Below are 24,415 nucleotides of genomic sequence, written 5' to 3' on the forward strand. Positions count from 1 at the left end.
CTGGTAATCTATGAATTAGGGAACAGACACCCTAATTGACGCGAATCCTAAAGATAGATCTATTGGGCCTAACAAACCCCATCCAAAGTACCGGATGCTTTAGTACTTCGAAATTTATATCATATCCGAAGGGTGTCCCGGAATGATGGGGATATTCTTATATATATGCATCTTGTTAATGTCGGTTACCAGGTGTTCACCATATGAATGATTTTTATCTCTATGTATGGGATGTGTATTGAAATATGAAATCTTGTGGTCTATTGTTACGATTTGATATATATAGGTTAAACCTATAACTCACCAACATTTTTGTTGACGTTTTAAGCATGTTTATTCTCAGGTGATTATTAAGAGCTTCCGCTGTCGCATACTTAAATAAGGACGAGATTTGGAGTCCATGCTTGTATGATATTGTGTAAAAACTGCATTCAAGAAACTTATTTTGTTGTAACATATTTGTATTGTAAACCATTATGTAATGGTCGTGTGTAAACAGGATATTTTAGATTATCATTATTTGATAATCTACGTAAAGCTTTTTAAACCTTTATTGATGAAATAAAGGTTATGGTTTGTTTTAAAATGAATGCAGTCTTTGAAAAACGTCTCATATAGAGGTCAAAACCTCGCAACGAAATCAATTAATATGGAATGTTTTTAATCAATAAGAACGGGACATTTCATATTATAACATCGCTATGGCGCAGTTGCATCCTAACGCAATTAACAAGATTGTGCTATTTGAGATGTATTGCAACGCCATCAGCCAACCACCGCTGCTAAACATTTTTCGGATGTGCAATAGCCTGGTGCTATATGACGTTGGGTGGTTTTCTTTCCGCAGTAAACTTGGCGTAATGACTTCACCAAAAGATTCAATTGGGAATTGGCGCAGTTCCTTCTTCTATATTAACGATACCGCATATGTGAATAGCAAAATACCGAAAACGTGGTGTACAGAGCTTAATCCCGACCTCAATGAGAGGCCTGTACTCGATGATCTTGAGAATGACACTCTCAAGATACTTAAAAACGCGGGTATATTTCTGCGACCTTACTCGAATGTACCGCTGTACATTGGCAGAGTGTCGATTCAATGGCCGTGGAGCGACTATGATGCGCTTTTAGTTGACCAATCAAAAAACAGTATGCCGCTTAACTTTATCGCAATGTATCAATCGTACTTTCATTTTTCGCACTATTTTTGCTTTGCATAACTTTACACGCTTTTATTTTTTCAGCGGTTGCACTTGACCTTGTCATGAGGTCCGCTGATATAAGCAGGATTAGCCCTGCCTGTCGCCTAAAAAATGGTGACGGCAATATTATTCTTATTGATGAACCGATCATCAATACATGCTTTATTATTGGAGGTGAGGACCGCGGTAAGCGCAAGGTTGCGGATACGACTCCCACTCCACGCAGGAAACGCCTACGCACTCACTCTGAACAAGAAGCAAGTAAGCAAATGCTATTTCGCAGTATTTATTTGATTACGCATTGTTTATATTGGCATGAACTTGCTATATTTGCTGATCTGTTTATAGCTATTCTTCCAGGGTCATCCGCTGAAGCTACACCGCTTTATAACATCAGAGGGAGAATCCCTACAGATGTTCTTAATGAACCCGGGAATGAAGATTTATCTCTTCCATCTGACGCAGAAGCGTCCAACGAGGAAGAAGAAAGAGAAACCACTACGGAAGAAACTGCCGCAGCAGATCGGGCGTTTAAGCTGTACCAAAAGCTTTATAAATTTGTTCCTGCAGAAACAAGGGAGCAATACCGCAAACTGTCTTATCCCGCAGCGGCCAGGCAACGACTGCATAATTGCTATAATGCAATTTATCTAACAGTCGATAGCATGGAGCGTTTTACTGAGATGTCAGACGAGTTTGAGAAAGCAACTAAGGCTGCCAACGCCCAAGAGAGAAGGGCGTGAAAGGCTGAATCGCGGCTTGAAAAGGTGATGGAAGAGAACGCCCATCTTAAAAGAAGGGCAAAGGTCACGGAACATGAGTTCGCCCAGCTAGTTAAGTATCTTCCAACATTCGCAGATAAAGTGATGGACTCCGAGCCAGTCACTGAAAAATTTCAAACATATGCTCAAGCATCAAGGCTCGCCACTCGCTGCGAGTGGTATGACTTACTATGCAAGCTCGGCGATCTCTCCAAACCCCTTCCATCAGACTTAGCCGACGAAATATGTTCAACGGATGATGCTCGCGAAGCATTAAAAGTGGCTAAGAAAGAGGTGGAGAAGGTGAGCATTCCAGCTTTGGAAGAGTTATGTCAGCGTGAAGGCGTGACATTCGCTGACATTAAAGCGCTGAAGCTTTAGTTTATAGTTGGTTTATTTTAATGTATGCGTGCAATTTATGAATTGCTTTTTTGTAACTATCTGCGACTTGTTCGCTTTGTTAATATAACATTATTCGCACTTTATTTATCATTCGCAGTTGCAACTTCTTTTATTTATATAGCACTTTTACTTTAATTATTCATAATTCAGACTTGTCCATTGCAATTTCCGCATTCGTTATTGTGCACATAACAAAGCGTACTTTGTGCGAAACAATCTTTTAACATTATGAATCTTCTAAGTCCGACAAAACGATCCTTAGGTAAAATCTAGCATTGTGAAGCATCTAAGTGTTGGCAAGATCAAACACTTAGGAAAATTTATCCTTTCGCAATTTTTATTAACATAAGTGGGCAATTTCATCACTTGGCTTTTCTGCAAAGTATTTCGCAATACAGTTATGTATTGATATATTATTTTAAGCAGGTCATGTTTAGTGAAAACAATGCCACCTTACTTAAAGTATCCGCAGAGCAAACATTAACTTAGTGTTTCAAAAAGATAAGTATTTGTATTCTGCAAAATAAACACTACGCGTGGCCACACGCAATGTTTTCGCTGTTTAAAGAAACAAGTACTAACACTGAAATTAACTTCGCTTTATTCTTTATTAATGAACATAACATGTCTCGCATTAATGGAATTTCAATACAATATTTTGTTAATCATTTTCGCACTAAGCAGGGTTAACTGAATGCCCTTCAACACACATATCCACACTTGTCATAACCATAGCACATGAAGGCTCCATTTCCGCAGAAATCAGCGTGCCAATACCCTTATTAGCAGAAAACTTTAGCATACCATGTATTGTAGATGGTATAGCGCCAAACATGCGCAAAGCTGTGCGGCCAAGTATCATATTAAACCGCGATTGATTCCGCGTAATGTATAAATTCAATAAGGCTTGACGCCTTAGCGACTCATCGCTATCATTGTAGTGACCCGAACTTTTCCATGTTTATATATATTAATTGAGATTGATATTTACATGATTAAATGTTTCCAACATGTTAAGCAATCAAACTTGTTAAGACTTGATTAATTGAAATATGTTTCATATAGACAATTGACCACCCAAGTTGACCGGCGATTCACGAACGTTAAAACTTGTAAAAACGACATGATGATATATATATGGATAAACATATGGTTAACATGAGATTATGATAGTAAGTATCTCCATAAGTATATTAACAATGAGTTATATACATATAAACAAGACTACTAACTTAAGGATTTCGAAACGAGACATATATGTAACGATTATCGTTGTAACGACATTTAAATGTATATATATCATATTAAGATATATTAATATATCATAATATCATGATAATATAATAATTTAACATCTCATTAGATATAATAAACAATGGGTTAACAATATTAATTGAGATCGTTAACTTAAAGGTTTCAAAACAACACTTACATGTAACGACTAACGATGACTTAACGACTCCGTTAAAATGTATATACATGTAGTGTATTTAGATGTATTAAAATACTTTTGGAAGACTTCAAGACATATATCAAAACACTCATACTTAACGAAAATGGTTACAGTTACTTTCCCATTCTTTTCTTTCATCAAGAATTCTAGTCGTATTCTTACCCGTATTATACACCGCTTCAAAACGTACTTACTATGGGTATATACCAATAGGAACTAGCATGGGATTCCAATCTTGATTATGTCATGTATGACTAATCAATTTTAACTTCTACCATGAGCTAGTCAACTAACTAGAACTCCTTTTAACCCCACTCACCACTCACAAATTAACACTCATCATTCACTCCATTTCACTTCCAATTCTCTTTCTAATTCTCTCTCAACACACCCACACTATTATGAACGTATTTTTCCAGTAGTTAATCATCATCTTCATCAAAAATCACTTCAAGAATCAAGCTATAATCATCATAGGAAGAACACTTCAAGAATACTTCAAAAATCCCTTCAAGTTTACTAATTTACTTCCAAGCTTTCTAATCCATTCCAAATAATCATCTAAGATCAAGAAACCTTTGTTATATACAGTAGGTTATCTTTCTTATTCAAGGTAATATTCATATTCAAACTTTGATTTAATTTCTATAACTATAAACTATCTTAATTCGAGCAAAAATCTTACTTGAACTTGTTTTTGTGTCATGATCCTACTTCAAGAACTTTCAAGCCATCCAAGATCCTTTGAAGCTAGATCATTTCTTGTCACTTCCAGTAGGTTTACCTACTAAACTTGAGGTAGTAATGATGTTCATAACATCATTCGATTCATATATATAAAACTATCTTATTCGAAGGTTTAAACTCGTAATCACTAGAACATAGTTTAGTTAATTCTAAACTTGTTCGCAAACAAAAGTTAATCCTTCTAACTTGACTTTTAAAATTAACTAAACACATGTTCTATATCTATATGATATGCTAACTTAATGATTTAAAACCTGGAAACACGAAAAACACCGTAAAACCGGATTTACGCCGTCGTAGTAACACCGCGGGCTGTTTTGGGTTAGTTAATTAAAAACTATGATAAACTTTGATTTAAAAGTTGTTATTCTGAGAAAATGATTTTTATTATGAACATGAAACTATATCCAAAAATTATGGTTAAACTCAAAGTGGAAGTATGTTTTCTAAAATGGTCATCTAGACGTCGTTCTTTCGACTGAAATGACTACCTTTACAAAAACGACTTGTAACTTATTTTTCCGACTATAAACCTATACTTTTTCTGTTTAGATTCATAAAATACAGTTCAATATGAAACCATAGCAATTTGATTCATTCAAAACGGATTTAAAATGAAGAAGTTATGGGTAAAACAAGATTGGATAATTTTTCTCATTTTAGCTACGTGAAAATTGGTAACAAATCTATTCCAACCATAACTTAATCAACTTGTATTGTATATTATGTAATCTTGAGATACCATAGACACGTAAACAATGTTTCGACCTATCATGTCGACCCATCTATATATATTTCGGAACAACCATAGACACTCTATATGTGAATGTTGGAGTTAGCTATACAGGGTTGAGGTTGATTCCAAAATATATATAGTTTGAGTTGTGATCAATACTGAGATACGTATACACTGGGTCGTGGATTGATTCAAGATAATATTTATTGATTTATTTCTGTACATCTAACTGTGGACAACTAGTTGTAGGTTACTAACGAGGACAGCTGACTTAATAAACTTAAAACATCAAAATATATTAAAAGTGTTGTAAATATATTTTGAACATACTTTAATATATATGTATATATTGTTATAGGTTCGTGAATCAACAGTGGCCAAGTCTTACTTCTCGACGAAGTAAAAATCTGTGAAAGTGAGTTATAGTCCCACTTTTAAAATCTAATATTTTTGGGATGAGAATACATGCAGGTTTTATAAATGATTTACAAAATAGACACAAGTACGTGAAACTACATTCTATGGTTGAATTATCGAAATCGAATATGCCCCTTTTTATTAAGTCTGGTAATCTAAGAATTAGGGAACAGACACCCTAATTGACGCGAATCCTAAAGATAGATCTATTGGGCCTAACAAATCCCATCCAAAGTACCGGATGCTTTAGTACTTCGAAATTTATATCATATCCGAAGGGTGTCCCGGAATGATGGGGATATTCTTATATATGCATCTTGTTAATGTTGGTTACCAGGTGTTCACCATATGAATGATTTTTATCTCTATGTATGGGATGTGTATTGAAATATGAAATCTTGTGGTCTATTGTTACGATTTGATATATATAGGTTAAACCTATAACTCACCAACATTTTTGTTGACGTTTAAAGCATGTTTATTCTCAGGTGAATATTAAGAGCTTCCGCTGTTGCATACTAAAATAAGGACAAGATTTGGAGTCCATGTTTATACGATATTGTGTAAAAACTGCATTCAAGAAACTGATTTCGATGTAACATATTTGTATTGTAAACCATTATGTAATGGTCGTGTGTAAACAGGATATTTTAGATTATCATTATTTGATAATCTACGTAAAACTTTTTAAACCTTTATTTATGAAATAAAGGTTATGGTTTGTTTTAAAAATGAATGCAGTATTTGAAAAACGTCTCATATAGAGGTCAAAACCTCGCAACGAAATCAATTAATATGGAACGTTTTTAATCAATAAGAACGGGACATTTCAGTTGGTATCCGAGCGTTGGTCTTAGAGAACTAGAATTTTGCATTAGTGTGTCTTATCTAGTTTGTTAGGATGCATTAGTGAGTCTGGACTTCGACCGTGTTTACTTGAAAAATGATTGCTTAACAAATTTTGTTGGAAACTATATATTTTTAACATGTGAATATTATGTGATATATTAATCTCTTAACGCGTTTGATATTATGTGATAGATGTCTACCTCTAGAACAAGTCCCATTGACTCACCTAATAATAATGAAGAGTCAAATGTAAATTGGAATGATTCGTGGACTGATTCACAAGTTCCCGAAGAGGAACCGGAAGAAGAGTCGGAACCAGAAGAAGAATCGGAACCGGAAGAAGAATCGGAACCGGATGAAGAAATAGAACCGGTAGGGGAAATAATAAAACGGTTAAGTAAAAGAAAATCCTCAACCAACCGACCAAGGTTAATTATGGTCAATGGTGTTTCCGCTAAGGAAGCAAAATATTGGGAGGATTACCAATTCTTCGATGAATCGAATTCTGACGAGAATTCCGATGATGTTATAGAAATTACCCCAACTGAATTTAAAAAGGCAAAAGAAAATAATAAGGGAAAGTTCATAAAAATAGAGAAATCTAATTCCAACCCCGATGAGCTTTATATGTATCGTCAACCCCCGAATTCCTTATGTTGTAACAATGACCCGGGAACCTCTAAACCACCAGGTTTTTCTAAACCAATGTGGAAAATAACGGCTAGTATTAGGGGAACATCATATATCCCTAGAAACTTGGGAAAATGAACCAAAACTAAAGAAGAAGAAACAAGCGAGTCGGAATAAGATAGTTGTATTCGTGTGGTGTAATATATGTAATATAGTGTGCTTATGCTTTATGATATATGTAAAAATTGCTTGTATTAATAAGTATTTTTTTTATGAATCTAACTCTTGTCTATTTTACAGTAAAAAACACAAAATGGATAGACAACCCAATATTTTAAGAGACCTACCCGGAGACATTATTGATGAAATCTTGTCTAGAGTTGGTCAGAATTCTTCGGCACAACTATTTAAGGCGAGATCAGTTTGTAAGACATTCGAAGAACGTTTCAAGAATACCTTGGTTTATAAAAGGCTTTCGTTCGAAAGATGGGGGATATCACATTGGGAAATCCATAAGTTACGATGTGTTTACTTTGACGCATATATTGCGGGGAACCCAAATGCTATTTTACGCAATGGGTTAAGAAATTATTTTGACTCAATATATCCGAATATTGGACTTCGTGATTTAGAAAAAGCGGCTAACATGCAACATAAAGAAGCATGTTATGCTTACGGATTAGTAATGTTCGCTTCTCACCAAAGTGAGAACAAGAACATCGGGCTACAACTATTAAACAAAACGTTTCCACAAGTGACGGAGTCGGTAATTGGGGTAAGAAATGAGGTTTTTAAATTGTTACGGGACTGTTGGACATTACGTAACCCTCGTCCCTTTGACGACGTTACAACACGCTGTCTTATCAACGGCCATAACGGTTATGTTCCACAAGACCAAGGATGGGAAGTAGTCCTAGTAAAACCAGAATGCATGACTTGTTTCTGGACGTATGAATTACGTGTCTTTATTGCCTTTGCTGAACAACTTGTGTACTAGCTAGAATTATCTTCACAACTATCTTGTATCAAAGTTATTGTCTGCTATATTTCATGCTTTATGTAAAATAAGTGGTATTGTAAGTTTGTAAAATATTGTATAAAAGTTTGAACGCGAAATATAATTATAATCAGTTTTTCATATAGAATTGTAGTAGTTGAATTGTATATTAGCTACTAAGTATGAACTTAACGGGTAGGTACTACCCGAATTTAAACTTATAAAATGCTAATATGAAGAAAAAGCTTTTATAAATGAGTTCATATTATGCTACGAAATACTATTAACTACTCTTAATATTCTGTATGATTAACTTGTTCCATTTGACTATTTTGAAGGAAATGGCACCGACTACTCGACACACCGTGAATATGAATGAAGAGGAATTCCGTACTTTTCTAGCTTCAAACATAGCCGCAGTACAGGCTGCGCTACATACCAACAATAACCTTGGATCTAGCAGTACAGGAAATCGTGTAAGATGCACCTACAAAGAATTCACTGCCTGCAAACCTTTGGAATTTGATGGAACCGAAGGACCGATCGGATTGAAACGGTGGACCGAGAAGGTCGAATCGGTGTTTGCCATAAGTAAGTGTACTGAAGAGAACAAAGTAAAGTACGCTACACATACCTTCACAGGTTCTGCGTTAACATGGTGGAATACCTATCTAGAGCAAGTGGGACAAGACGATGCGTACGCACTACCGTGGTCAGCATTCAAGCACTTGATGAACGAGAAGTACCGTCCCAGAACCGAGGTCAATAAGCTCAAGACAGAACTTAGAGGGTTACGAACCCAAGGATTTGATATTAGCACATACGAAAGACGATTCACAGAATTGTGCCTATTGTGTCCGGGAGCATTCGAAGATGAGGAAGAGAAGATCGACGCGTTTGTGAAAGGATTACCGGAAAGAATCTAAGAAGATATAAGTTCACACGAGCCCGCCTCCATACAACAGGCATGTAGAATGGCTCACAAACTAGTGAACCAGATTGAAGAAAGAATTAAAGAACAGACTGCTGACGAGGCCAATGTGAAACAAGTCAAAAGAAAGTGGGAGGAAAACGGTGATAAGAATCACCAATACAACAACAACAGCAATTACAACAATAATCGCAACAATTATCCCAACAATCGCAACATCAATCGCAACTACAACAAACGGCCCAACAACAACAACAACAACAACAACAGCAACTACAACAATCATCCCAACAACAATAATAACTGCAACAACAACAACAATCAGAAGCAGCTATGCCAAAGGTGTGAAAAGTATCACTCGGGGTTCTGCACCAAATTTTGCAACAAGTGTAAAAGAAATGGTCATAGCGCGGCGAAGTGTGAGGTCTACGGACCAGGGGTTAATAGAACGAAAGGAACAAATGGTGTCGGAACGAGTAATGGCGGAGCAAGTAGTGTCGGAGCAAGTTATGCCAATGTAGTTTGTTATAAATGTGGAAAACCGGGCCACATTATTAGAAATTGCCCGAACCAGGAGAACACGAATGGACAAGGCCGCGGAAGAGTTTTCAATATTAATGCGGTAGAGGCACAGGAAGACCCGGAGCTTGTTACGGGTACGTTTCTTATTGACAATAAATCTGCTTACGTTTTATTTGATTCGGGTGCAGATAGAAGCTATATGAGTAGAGATTTTTGTGCTAAATTAAGTTGTCCATTGACGCCTTTGGATAGTAAATTTTTACTCGAATTAGCAAATGGTAAATTAATTTCAGCAGATAATATATGTCGGAATCGAGAAATTAAACTGGTTAGCGAAACATTTAAGATTGATTTGATACCAGTAGAGTTAGGGAGTTTTGATGTGATAATCGGTATGGACTGGTTGAAAGAAGTGAAAGCAGAGATTGTTTGTTACAAAAATGCAATTCGCATTATACGAGAAAAAGGAAAACCCTTAATGGTGTACGGAGAAAAGGGCAACACGAAGCTACATCTTATTAGTAATTTGAAGGCACAAAAACTAATAAGAAAAGGTTGCTATGCTGTTCTAGCACACGTCGAGAAAGTACAAACTGAAGAAAAGAGCATCAATGATGTTCCCGTCGCAAAAGAATTTCCCGATGTATTTCCGAAAGAATTACCGGGATTACCCCCACATCGATCCGTTGAATTTCAAATAGATCTTGTACCAGGAGCTGCACCAATAGCTCGTGCTCCTTACAGACTCGCACCCAGCGAGATGAAAGAATTACAAAGCCAATTACAAGAACTTTTAGAGCATGGTTTCATTCGACCAAGCACATCACCGTGGGGAGCTCCTGTTTTGTTTGTCAAGAAGAAAGATGGTACATTCAGGTTGTGTATCGACTACCGAGAGTTGAACAAACTTACCATCAAGAACCACTACCCACTACCGAGAATCGACGACTTATTTGATCAACTACAAGGCTCGTCTGTTTATTCAAAGATTGACTTACGTTCCGGGTATCATCAAATGCGGGTGAAAGAAGATGATATTCCAAAGACTGCTTTTAGAACACGTTATGGTCATTACGAGTTTATGGTCATGCCGTTTGGTTTAACTAATGCACCAGCTGTGTTCATGGACCTTATGAACCGAGTGTGTGGATCATACCTTGACAAGTTTGTCATTGTTTTCATTGATGACATACTTATTTACTCAAAGAATGACCAAGAACACTGTGAACATTTGAGAAAGGTGTTAGAAGTATTGAGGAAGGAAGAATTGTACGCTAAGTTTTCAAAGTGTGCATTTTGGTTGGAAGAAGTTCATTTCCTCGGTCACATAGTGAACAAAGAAGGTATTAAGGTGGATCCGGCAAAGATAGAAACTGTTGAAAAGTGGGAAACCCCGAAAACTCCGAAACACATACGCCAGTTTTTAGGACTAGCTGGTTACTACAGAAGGTTCATCCAAGACTTTTCCAGAATAGCAAAACCCTTGACTGCATTAACGCATAAAGGGAAGAAATTTGAATGGAATGATGAACAAGAGAAAGCGTTTCAATTATTGAAGAAAAAGCTAACTACGGCACCTATATTGTCATTGCCTGAAGGGAATGATGATTTTGTGATTTATTGTGACGCTTCAAAATTATGATGATTACGTCTAGACAATTGAAGATTCACGAACAAAATTATACGACGCATGATTTGGAATTAGGCGCGGTTGTTTTTGCATTAAAGACTTGGAGGCACTACTTATATGGGGTCAAAAGTATTATATATACTGACCACAAAAGTCTTCAACACATATTTAATCAGAAACAACTGAATATGAGGCAGCGTAGGTGGATTGAATTATTGAATGATTATGACTTTGAGATTCGTTACCACCCGGGAAAGGCAAATGTGGTAGCCGATGCCTTGAGCAGGAAGGACAGAGAACCCATTCGAGTAAAATCTATGAATATAATGATTCATAATAACCTTACTACTCAAATAAAGGAGGCGCAACAAGGAGTTTTAAAAGAAGGAAATTTAAAGGATGAAATACCCAAAGGATCGGAGAAGCATCTTAATATTCGGGAAGACGGAACCCGGTATAGGGCTGAAAGGATTTGGGTACCAAAATTTGGAGATATGAGAGAAATGGTACTTAGAGAAGCTCATAAAACCAGATACTCAATACATCCTGGAACGGGGAAGATGTACAAGGATCTCAAGAAACATTTTTGGTGGCCGGGTATGAAAGCCGATGTTGCTAAATATGTAGGAGAATGTTTGACGTGTTCTAAGGTCAAAGCTGAGCATCAGAAACCATCAGGTCTAGTTCAACAACCCGAAATCCCAGAATGGAAATGGGAAAACATTACCATGGATTTCATCACTAAATTGCCAAGGACTGCAAGTGGTTTTGATACTATTTGGGTAATAGTTGATCGTCTCACCAAATCAGCACACTTTCTGCCAATAAGAGAAGATGACAAGATGGAGAAGTTAGCACGACTGTATTTGAAGGAAGTCGTCTCCAGACATGGAATACCAATCTCTATTATCTCTGATAGGGATGGCAGATTTATTTCAAGATTCTGGCAGACATTACAGCAAGCATTAGGAACTCGTCTAGACATGAGTACTGCCTATCATCCACAAACTGATGGGCAGAGCGAAAGGACGATACAAACACTTGAAGACATGCTACGAGCATGTGTTATTGATTTCGGAAACAGTTGGGATCGACATCTACCGTTAGCAGAATTTTCCTACAACAACAGCTACCATTCAAGCATTGAGATGGCGCCGTTTGAAGCACTTTATGGTAGAAAGTGTAGGTCTCCGATTTGTTGGAGTGAAGTGGGGGATAGACAGATTACGGGTCCAGAGATTATACAAGAAACTACCGAGAAGATCATCCAAATTCAACAACGGTTGAAAACCGCCCAAAGTCGACAAAAGAGCTACGCTGACATTAAAAGAAAAGATATAGAATTTGAAATTGGAGAGATGGTCATGCTTAAATTTGCACCTTGGAAAGGCGTTGTTCGATTTGGTAAACGAGGGAAATTAAATCCAAGGTATATTGGACCATTCAAGATTATTGATCGTGTCGGACCAGTAGCTTACCGACTTGAGTTACCTCAACAACTCGCGGCTGTACATAACACTTTCCACGTCTCGAATTTGAAGAAATGTTTTGCTAGAGAAGATCTCACTATTCCGTTAGATGAAATCCAAATCAATGAAAAACTCCAATTCATCGAAGAACCCGTCGAAATAATGGATCGTGAGGTTAAAAGACTTAAGCAAAACAAGATACCAATTGTTAAGGTTCGATGGAATGCTCGTAGAGGACCCGAGTTCACCTGGGAGCGTGAAGATCAGATGAAGAAGAAATACCCGCATCTATTTCCAGAAGATTCGTCAACACCTTCAACAGCTTAAAATTTCGGGACGAAATTTATTTAACGAGTAGGTACTGTAGTGACCCGAATTTTTCCATGTTTATATATATTAATTGAGATTGATATTTACATGATTAAATGTTTCCAACATGTTAAGCAATCAAACTTGTTAAGACTTGATTAATTGAAATATGTTTCATATAGACAATTGACCACCCAAGTTGACCGGCGATTCACGAACGTTAAAACTTGTAAAAATGACATGACGATATATATATGGATATACATATGGTTAACATGAGATTATGATAAGTAAGTATCTCCATAAGTATATTAACAATGAGTTATATACATATAAACAAGACTACTAACTTAAGGATTTCGAAACGAGACATATATGTAACGATTATCGTTGTAACGACATTTAAATGTATATATATGATATTAAGATATATTAATATATCATAATATCATGATAAGATAATAATTTAACATCTCATTATATATAATAAACAATGGGTTAACAACATTAATTGAGATCGTTAACTTAAAGGTTTCAAAACAACACTTACATGTAACGACTAACGATGACTTAACGACTCCGTTAAAATGTATATACATGTAGTGTATTTAGATGTATTAAAATACTTTTGGAAGACTTCAAGACATATATCAAAACACTCATACTTAACGAAAATGGTTACAGTTACTTTCCCATTCTTTTCTTTCATCAAGAATTCTAGTCGTATTCTTACCCGTATTATACACAGCTTCAAAACGTACTTACTATGGGTATATACCAATAGGAACTAGCATGGGATTCCACTCTTGATTATGTCATGTATGACTAATCAATTTTAACTTCTACCATGAGCTAGTCAACTAACTAGAACTCCTTTTAACCCCACTCACCACTCACCAATTAACACTCATCATTCACTCCATTTCACTTCCAATTCTCTTTCTAATTCTCTCTCAACACACCCACACTATTATGAACATATTTTTCCAGTAGTTAATCATCATCTTCATCAAAAATCACTTCAAGAATCAAGCTATAATCATCATAGGAAGAACACTTCAAGAATACTTCAAAAATCCCTTCAAGTTTACTAATTTACTTCCAAGCTTTCTAATCCATTCCAAGTAATCATCTAAGATCAAGAAACCTTTGTTATATACAGTAGGTTATCTTTATTATTCAAGGTAATATTCATATTCAAACTTTGATTCAATTTCTATAACTATAAACTATCTTAATTCGAGCAAAAATCTTACTTGAACTTGTTTTTGTGTCATGATCCTACTTCAAGAACTTTCAAGCCATCCAAGATCCTTTGAAGCTAGATCATTTCTTGTTACTTCCAGTAGGTTTACCTACTAAACTTGAGGTAGTAATGATTTTCATAACATCATTCGATTCATATATATGAAACTATCTTATTCGAAGGTTTAAACTCGTAATCACTAGAACATAGTTTAGTTAATTCTAAACTTGTTCGCAAACAAAAGTTAATCCTTCTAACTTGACTTTTAAAATTAACTAAACACATGTTCTATATCTATATGATATGCTAACTTAATGATTTAAAACCTGGAAACACGAAAAACACCGTAAAACCGGATTTACGCCGTCGTAGTAACACCGCGGGCTGTTTTGGGTTAGTTAATTAAAAACTATGATAAACTTTGATTTAAAAGTTGTTATTATGAGAAAATGATTTTTATTATGAACATGAAACTATATCCAAAAATTATGGTTAAACTCAAAGTGGAAGTATGTTTTCTAAAATGGTCATCTAGACGTCGTTCTTTTGACTGAAATGACTACCTTTACAAAAACAACTTGTAACTTATTTTTCCGGCTATAAACCTATACTTTTTCTGTTTATATTCATAAAATACAGTTCAATATGAAACCATAGCAATTTGATTCATTCAAAACGGATTTAAAATGAAGAAGTTATGGGTAAAACAAGATTGGATAATTTTTCTCATTTTAGCTACGTGAAAATTGGTAACAAATCTATTCCAACCATAACTTAATCAACTTGTATTGTATATTATGTAATCTTGAGATACCATAGACACGTATACAATGTTTCGACCTATCATGTCGACACATCTATATATATTTCGGAACAACCATAGACACTCTATATGTGAATGTTGGAGTTAGCTATACAGGCTTGAGGTTGATTCCAAAATATATATAGTTTGAGTTGTGATCAATACTGAGATACGTATACACTGGGTCGTGGATTGATTCAAGATAATATTTATTGATTTATTTCTGTACATCTAACTGTGGACAACTAGTTGTAGGTTACTAACGAGGACAGCTGACTTAATAAACTTAAAACATCAAAATATATTAAAAGTGTTGTAAATATATTTTGAACATACTTTAATATATATGTATATATTGTTATAGGTTCGTGAATCAACAGTGGACAAGTCTTACTTCTCGACGAAGTAAAAATCTGTGAAAGTGAGTTATAGTCCCACTTTTAAAATCTAATATTTTTGGGATGAGAATACATGCAGGTTTTATAAATGATTTACAAAATAGACACAAGTACGTGAAACTACATTCTATGGTTGAATTATCGAAATCGAATATGCCCCTTTTTATTAAGTCTGGTAATCTAAGAATTAGGGAACAGACACCCTAATTGACGCGAATCCTAAAGATAGATCTATTGGGCATAACAAACCCCATCCAAAGTACCGGATGCTTTAGTACTTCGAAATTTATATCATATCCGAAGGGTGTCCCGGAATGATGGGGATATTCTTATATATGCATCTTGTTAATGTTGGTTACCAGGTGTTCACCATATGAATGATTTTTATCTCTATGTATGGGATGTGTATTGAAATGTGAAATCTTGTGGTCTATTGTTACGATTTGATATATATAGGTTAAACCTATAACTCACCAACATTTTTGTTGACGTTTAAAGAATGTTTATTCTCAGGTGAATATTAAGAGCTTCCGCTGTTGCATACTAAAATAAGGACAAGATTTGGAGTCCATGTTTATACGATATTGTGTAAAAACTGCATTCAAGAAACTGATTTCGATGTAACATATTTGTATTGTAAACCATTATGTAATGGTCGTGTGTAAACAGGATATTTTAGATTATCATTATTTGATAATCTACGTAAAGACACGTAATTCATACGTCCAGAAACAAGTCATGCATTCTGGTTTTACTAGGATTACTTCCCATCCTTGGTCTTGTGGAACATAACCGTTATGGCCGTTGATAAGACAGCGTGTTGTAACGTCGTCAAAGGGGCGAGGGTTACGTAATGTCCAACAGTCCCGTAACAATCTAAAAACCTCATTTCTTACCCCAATTACCGATTTCGTCACTTGTGGGAACGTTATGTTTAATAGTTGTAGCCCGATGTTCTTGTTCTCACTTTGGTGAGAAGCGAACATTACTAATCCGTAAGCATAACATGCTTCTTTATGTTGCATGTTAGCCGCTTTTTCTAAATCACGAAGTCCAATATTCGGATATATTGAGTCAAAATAATTTCTTAACCCATTGCGTAAAATAGCATTTGGGTTCCCCGTAATATATGCGTCAAAATAAACACATCGTAACTTATGGATTTCCCAATGTGATATCCCCCATCTTTCGAACGAAAGCCTTTTATAAACCAAGGCATTCTTGGAACGTTCTTCGAATGTCTTACAAACTGATCTCGCCTTAAATAGTTGTGCTGAAGAATTCTGACCGACTCTAGACAAGATTTCATCAATCATGTCTCCGGGTAGGTCTCTTAAAATATTGGGTTGTCTATCCATTTTGTGTTTTTATACTGTAAAATAGACAAGAGTTAGATTCATAAAAAAAAATACTTATTAATACAAGCAATTTTTACATATATCATAAAGCATAAGCACACTATATTACATATATTACACCACACGAATACAACTATCTTATTCCAACTCGCTTGTTTCTTCTTCTTCGGTTTTGGTTCGTTTTGCCAAGTTTCTAGGGATATATGATGTTCCCCTAATACGAGCCGTCGTAATCCACATTGGTTTAGAAAAACCTGGTGGTTTAGAGGTTCCCGGGTCATTGTTACAACTTAAGGACTTCGGGGGTTGAAGATACATATAAAGTTCATCGGGGTTGGAATTAGATTTCTATATTTTTATGCCCTTTCCCTTATTATTTTCTTTTGCCTTTTTAAATTCAGTTGGGGTAATTTCTATAACATCATCGGAATTCTCGTCAGAATCCGATTCATCGGAGAATTGGTAATCCTCCCAATATTTTGCTTCCTTGGCGGAAACACCATTGACCATAATTAACCTTGGTCGGTTGGTTGAGGATTTTCTTTTACTTAACCGTTTTATTATTTCCCCCACCGGTTCTATTTCTTCATCCGGTTCCGATTCTTCTTCCGGTTCCGATTCTTCTTCCGGTTCCGACACTTCTTCCGGTTCCTCTTCGGGAACTTGTGAATCAGTCCACGAATCATTCCAATTTACATTTGACTCTTCATTATTATTAGGTGAGTCAATGGGACTTGTTCTAGAGGTAGACATCTATCACATAATATCAAACGCGTTAAGAGATTAATATATCACATAATATTCACATGTTAAAAATATATAGTTTCCAACAAAATTTGTTAAGCAATCATTTTTCAAGTAAACACGGTCGAAATCCAGACTCACTAATGCATCCTAACAAACTCGATAAGACACAATAATGCAAAATTCTGGTTCTCTAAGACCAACGCTCGGATACCAACTGAAATGTCCCGTTCTTATTGATTAAAAACGTTCCATATTAATTGATTTCGTTGCGAGGTTTTGACCTCTATATGAGACGTTTTTCAAAGACTGCATTCATTTTAAAACAAACCATAACCTTTATTTCATCAATAAAGGTTTAAAAAGCTTTACGTAGATTATCAAATAATGATAATCTAAAATATCCTGTTTACACACGACCATTACATAATGGTTTACAATACAAATATGTTACAACAAAATAAGTTTCTTGAATGCAGTTTTTACACAATATCATACAAGCATGGACTCCAAATCTCGTCCTTATTTAAGTATGCGACAGCGGAAGCTCTTAATAATCACCTGAGAATAAACATGCTTAAAACGTCAACAAAAATGTTGGTGAGTTATAGGTTTAACCTATATATATCAAATCATAATAATAGACCACAAGATTTCATATTTCAATACACATCCCATACATAGAGATAAAAATCATTCATATGGTGAACACCTGGTAACCGACATTAACAAGATGCATATATAAGAATATCCCCATCATTCCGGGACACCCTTCGGATATGATAAAAATTTCGAAGTACTAAAGCATCCGGTACTTTGGATGGGGTTTGTTAGGCCAAATAGATCTATCTTTAGAGTTCGCGTGAATTAGGGTGTCTGTTCCCTAATTCTTAGATTACCAGACTTAATAAAAAGGGGCATATTCGATTTCGATAATTCAACCATAGAATGTAGTTTCACGTACTTGTGTCTATTTTGTAAATCATTTATAAAACATGCATGTATTCTCATTCCAAAAATATTAGATTTTAAAAGTGGGACTATAACTCACTTTCACAGATTTTTACTTCGTCGGGAAGTAAGACTTGGCCACTGGTTGATTCACGAACCTATTACAATATATACATATATATCAAAGTATGTTCAAAATATATTTACAACACTTTTAATATATTTTGATGTTTTAAGTTTATTAAGTCAGCTGTCCTCGTTAGTAACCTACAACTAGTTGTCCACAGTTAGATGTACAGAAATAAATCGATAAATATTATCTTGAATCAATCCACGACCCAGTGTATACGTATCTCAGTATTGATCACAACTCAAACTATATATATTTTGGAATCAACCTCAACCCTGTATAGCTAACTCCAACATTCACATATAGAGTGTCTATGGTTGTTCCGAAATATATATAGATGTGTCGACATGATAGGTCGAAACATTGTATACGTGTCTATGGTATCTCAAGATTACATAATATACAATACAAGTTGATTAAGTTATGGTTGGAATAGATTTGTTACCAATTTTCACGTAGCTAAAATGAGAAAAATTATCCAATCTTGTTTTACCCATAACTTCTTCATTTTAAATCCGTTTTGAGTGAATCAAATTGCTATGGTTTCATATTGAACCCTATTTTATGAATCTAAACAGAAAAAGTATAGGTTTATAGTCGGAAAAATAAGTTACAAGTCGTTTTTGTAAAGGTAGTCATTTCAGTCGAAAGAACGACGTCTAGATGACCATTTTAGAAAACATACTTCCACTTTGAGTTTAACCATAATTTTTGGATATAGTTTCATGTTCATAATAAAAATCATTTTCTCAGAATAACAACTTTTAAATCAAAGTTTATCATAGTTTTTAATTAACTAACCCAAAACAGCCCGCGGTGTTACTACGACGGCGTAAATCCGGTTTTACGGTGTTTTTCGTGTTTCCAGGTTTTAAATCATTAAGTTAGAATATCATATAGATATAGAACATGTGTTTAGTTTATTTTAAAAGTCAAGTTAGAAGGATTAACTTTTGTTTGCGAACAAGTTTAGAATTAACTAAACTATGTTCTAGTGATTACAAGTTTAAACCTTTGAATAAGATAGCTTTATATGTATGAATCGAATGATGTTATGAACATCATTACTACCTTAAGTTCCTTGGATAAACCTACTGGAAAAGAGAAAAATGGATCTAGCTTCAACGGATCCTTGGATGGCTCGAAGTTCTTGAAGCAGAATCATGACACGAAAACAAGTTTAAGTAAGATCATCACTTAAAATAAGATTGTTATAGTTATAGAAATTGAACCAAAGTTTGAATATGATTATTACCTTGTATTAGAATGATAACCTACTGTAAGAAACAAAGATTTCTTGAGGTTGGATGATCACCTTACAAGATTGGAAGTGAGCTAGCAAACTTGAAAGTATTCTTGATTTTATGAAACTAGAACTTTTGGAATTTATGAAGAACACTTAGAACTTGAAGATAGAACTTGAGAGAGATCAATTAGATGAAGAAAATTGAAGAATGAAAGTGTTTGAAGGTGTTTTTGGTTGTTGGTGTATGGATTAGATATAAAGGATATGTTATTTTGTTTTCATGTAAATAAGTCATGAATGATTACTCATATTTTTGTAATTTTATGAGATATTTCATGCTAGTTGCCAAATGATGGTTCCCACATGTGTTAGGTGACTCACATGGGCTGCTAAGAGCTGATCATTGGAGTGTATATACCAATAGTACATACATCTAAAAGCTGTGTATTGTACGAGTACGAATACGGGTGCATACGAGTAGAATTGTTGATGAAACTGAATGAGGATGTAATTGTAAGCATTTTTGTTAAGTAGAAGTATTTTGATAAGTGTCTTGAAGTCTTTCAAAAGTGTATGAATACATATTAAAACACTACATGTATATACATTTTAACTGAGTCGTTAAGTCATCGTTAGTCGTTACATGTAAATGTTGTTTTGAAACCTTTAGGTTAGCGATCTTGTTAAATGTTGTTAACCCAATGTTTATAATATCAAAAGAGATTTTAAATTATTATATTATCATGATATTATGATGTACGAATATCTCTTAATATGATATATATACATTAAATGTCGTTACAACGATAATCGTTACATATATGTCTCGTTTCAAAATCATTAAGTTAGTAGTCTTGTTTTTACATATGTAGTTCATTGTTAATATAATTAATGATATGTTTACTTATCATAATATCATGTTAACTATATATATAACCATATATATGTCATCATATAGTTTTTACAAGTTTTAACGTTCGTGAATCACCGGTCAACTTGGGTGGTCAATTGTCTATATGAAACCTATTTCAATTTATCAAGTCTTAACAAGTTTGATTGCTTAACATGTTGGAAACATTTAATCATGTAAATATCAATCTCAATTAATATATATAAACATGGAAAAGTTCGGGTCACTACAGGTGCAACACGAGGACTTCCCAAGGGGTCACCCATCCTAGTACTACTCTCGCCCAAGCACGCTTAACTGCGGAGTTCTGATGGGATCCGGTGCGTTAGTGCTGGTATGATCGCACTCGAAATAAATGTCCCTTTTTAATCCTTTATAGCTAACTTACCTTGCCTACCATGGGTGGTCATGTAGTGACCCGAACTTTTCCATGTTTATATATATTAATTGAGATTGATATTTACATGATTAAATGTTTCCAACATGTTAAGCAATCAAACTTGTTAAGACTTGATTAATTGAAATATGTTTCATATAGACAATTGACCACCCAAGTTGATCGGTGATTCACGAACGTTAAAACTTGTAACAACTATATGATGACATATATATGGATATATATATATAGTTAACATGATACTATGATAAGAAAACATATCATAAAGTATATTAACAATGAACTACATATGTAAAAACAAGACTACTAACTTAATGATTTTTAAACGAGACATATATGTAACGATTATCGTTGTAAAGACATTTAATGTATATATATCATATTAAGAGATATTCATACATGATAATATCATGATAATATAATAATTTAAAATCTCATTTGATATTATAAACATTGGGTTAACAACATTTAACAAGATCGTTAACCTAAAGGTTTCAAAACAACACTTACATGTAACGACTAACGATGACTTAACGACTCAGTTAAAATGTATATACATGTAGTGTTTTAATATGTATTTATACACTTTTGAAAGACTTCAATACACTTATCAAAATACTTCTACTTAACAAAAATGCTTACAATTACATCCTCGTTCAGTTTCATCAACAATTCTACTCGTATGCACCCGTATTCGTACTCGTACAATACACAGCTTTTAGATGTATGTACTATTGGTATATACACTCCAATGATCAGCTCTTAGCAGCCCATGTGAGTCACCTAACATATGTGGGAACCATCATTTGGCAACTAGCATGAAATATCTCATAAAATTACAAAAATATGAGTAATCATTCATGACTTATTTACATGAAAACAAAATTACATATCCTTTATATCTAATCCATACACCAACGACCAAAAACACCTACAAACACTTTCATTCTTCAATTTTATTCATCTAATTGATCTCTCTCAAGTTCTATCTTCAAGTTCTAAGTGTTCTTCATAAATTCCAAAAGTTCTAGTTTCATAAAATCAAGAATACTTTCAAGTTTGCTAGCTCACTTCCAATCTTGTAAGGTGATCATCCAACCTCAAGAAATCTTTGTTTCTTACAGTAGGTTATCATTCTAATACAAGGTAATAATCATATTCAAACTTTGGTTCAATTTCTATAACTATAACAATCTTATTTCAAGTGATGATCTTACTTGAACTTGTTTTCGTGTCATGATTCTGCTTCAAGAACTTCGAGCCATCCAAGGATCCATTGAAGCTAGATCCATTTTTCTCTTTTCCAGTAGGTTTATCCAAGGAAATTAAGGTAGTAATTATGTTCATAACATCATTCGATTCATACATATAAAGCTATCTTATTCGAAGGTTTAAACTTGTAATCACTAGAACATAGTTTAGTTAATTCTAAACTTGTTCGCAAACAAAAGTTAATCCTTCTAACTTGACTTTTAAAATCAACTAAACACATGTTCTATATCTATATGATATGCTAACTTAATGACTTAAAACCTGGAAACACGAAAAACACCGTAAAACCGAATTTACGCCGTCGTAGTAACACCGCGGGCTGTTTTGGGTTAGTTAATTAAAAAACTATGATAAACTTTGATTTAAAATTTGTTATTCTGAGAAAATGATTTTTATTATGAACATGAAACTATATCCAAAAATTATGGTTAAACTCAAAGTGGAAGTATGTTTTCTAAAATGGTCATCTAGACGTCGTTCTTTCGACTGAAATGACTACCTTTACAAAAACGACTTGTAACTTATTTTTCCGACTATAAACCTATAATTTTTCTGTTTAGATTCATAAAATAGAGTTCAATATGAAACCATAGCAATTTGATTCACTCAAAACGGATTTAAAATGAAGAAGTTATGGGTAAAACAAGATTGGATAATTTTTCTCATTTTAGCTACGTGAAAATTGGTAACAAATCTATTCCAACCATAACTTAATCAACTTGTATTGTATATTATGTAATCTTGAGATACCATAGACACGTATACAATGTTTCGACCTATCATGTCGACACATCTATATATATTTCGGAACAACCATAGACACTCTATATGTGAATGTTGGAGTTAGCTATACAGGGTTGAGGTTGATTCCAAAATATATATAGTTTGAGTTGTGATCAATACTGAGATACGTATACACTGGGTCGTGGATTGATTCAAGATAATATTTATCGATTTATTTCTGTACATCTAACTGTGGACAACTAGTTATAGGTTACTAACGAAGACAGCTGACTTAATAAACTTAAAACATCAAAATATATTAAAAGTGTTGTAAATATATTTTGAACATACTTTAATATATATGTATATATTGTTATAGGTTCGTGAATCAACAGTGGCCAAGTCTTACTTCCCGACGAAGTAAAAATCTGTGAAAGTGAGTTATAGTCCCACTTTTAAAATCTAATATTTTTGGGATGAGAATACATGTAGGTTTTATAAATGATTTACAAAATAGACACAAGTACGTGAAACTACATTCTATGGTTGAATTATCGAAATCGAATATGCCCCTTTTTATTAAGTCTGGTAATCTAAGAATTAGGGAACAGACACCCTAATTGACGCGAATCCTAAAGATAGATCTATTGGGCCTAACAAACCCCATCCAAAGTACCGGATGCTTTAGTACTTCGAAATTTATATCATATCCGAAGGGTGTCCCGGAATGATGGGGATATTCTTATATATGCATCTTGTTATTGTCGGTTACCAGGTGTTCACCATATGAATGATTTTTATCTCTATGTATGGGATGTGTATTGAAATATGAAATCTTGTGGTCTATTGTTACGATTTGATATATATAGGTTAAACCTATAACTCACCAACATTTTTGTTGACGTTTAAAGCATGTTTATTCTCAGGTGAATATTAAGAGCTTCCGCTGTTGCATACTAAAATAAGGACAAGATTTGGAGTCCATGTTTGTATGATATTGTGTAAAAACTGCATTCAAGAAACTGATTTCGATGTAACATATTTGTATTGTAAACCATTATGTAATGGTCGTGTGTAAACAGGATATTTTAGATTATCATTATTTGATAATCTACGTAAAGCTTATTAAACCTTTATTTATGAAATAAAGGTTATGGTTTGTTTTAAAAATGAATGCAGTCTT

The 24,415-nt window shown here is 34.3% G+C and overlaps 1 non-coding gene across 1 annotated transcript; it reads right to left on the reverse strand.

The window, feature by feature from the left end:
* Nucleotides 1-21,069: 21,069 nt before the first annotated feature.
* On the reverse strand, nt 21,070-21,188 carry LOC139878024 (5S ribosomal RNA). Its single transcript, XR_011768918.1, has one exon. It is a non-coding gene; the product is annotated as a 5S ribosomal RNA (ribosomal RNA).
* Between the last annotated feature and the right edge of the window lie 3,227 nt (nt 21,189-24,415).

Source organism: Rutidosis leptorrhynchoides, chromosome 11, assembly GCF_046630445.1.
Source record: "Rutidosis leptorrhynchoides isolate AG116_Rl617_1_P2 chromosome 11, CSIRO_AGI_Rlap_v1, whole genome shotgun sequence".
Classification (NCBI taxonomy): Eukaryota; Viridiplantae; Streptophyta; class Magnoliopsida; order Asterales; family Asteraceae; genus Rutidosis; species Rutidosis leptorrhynchoides.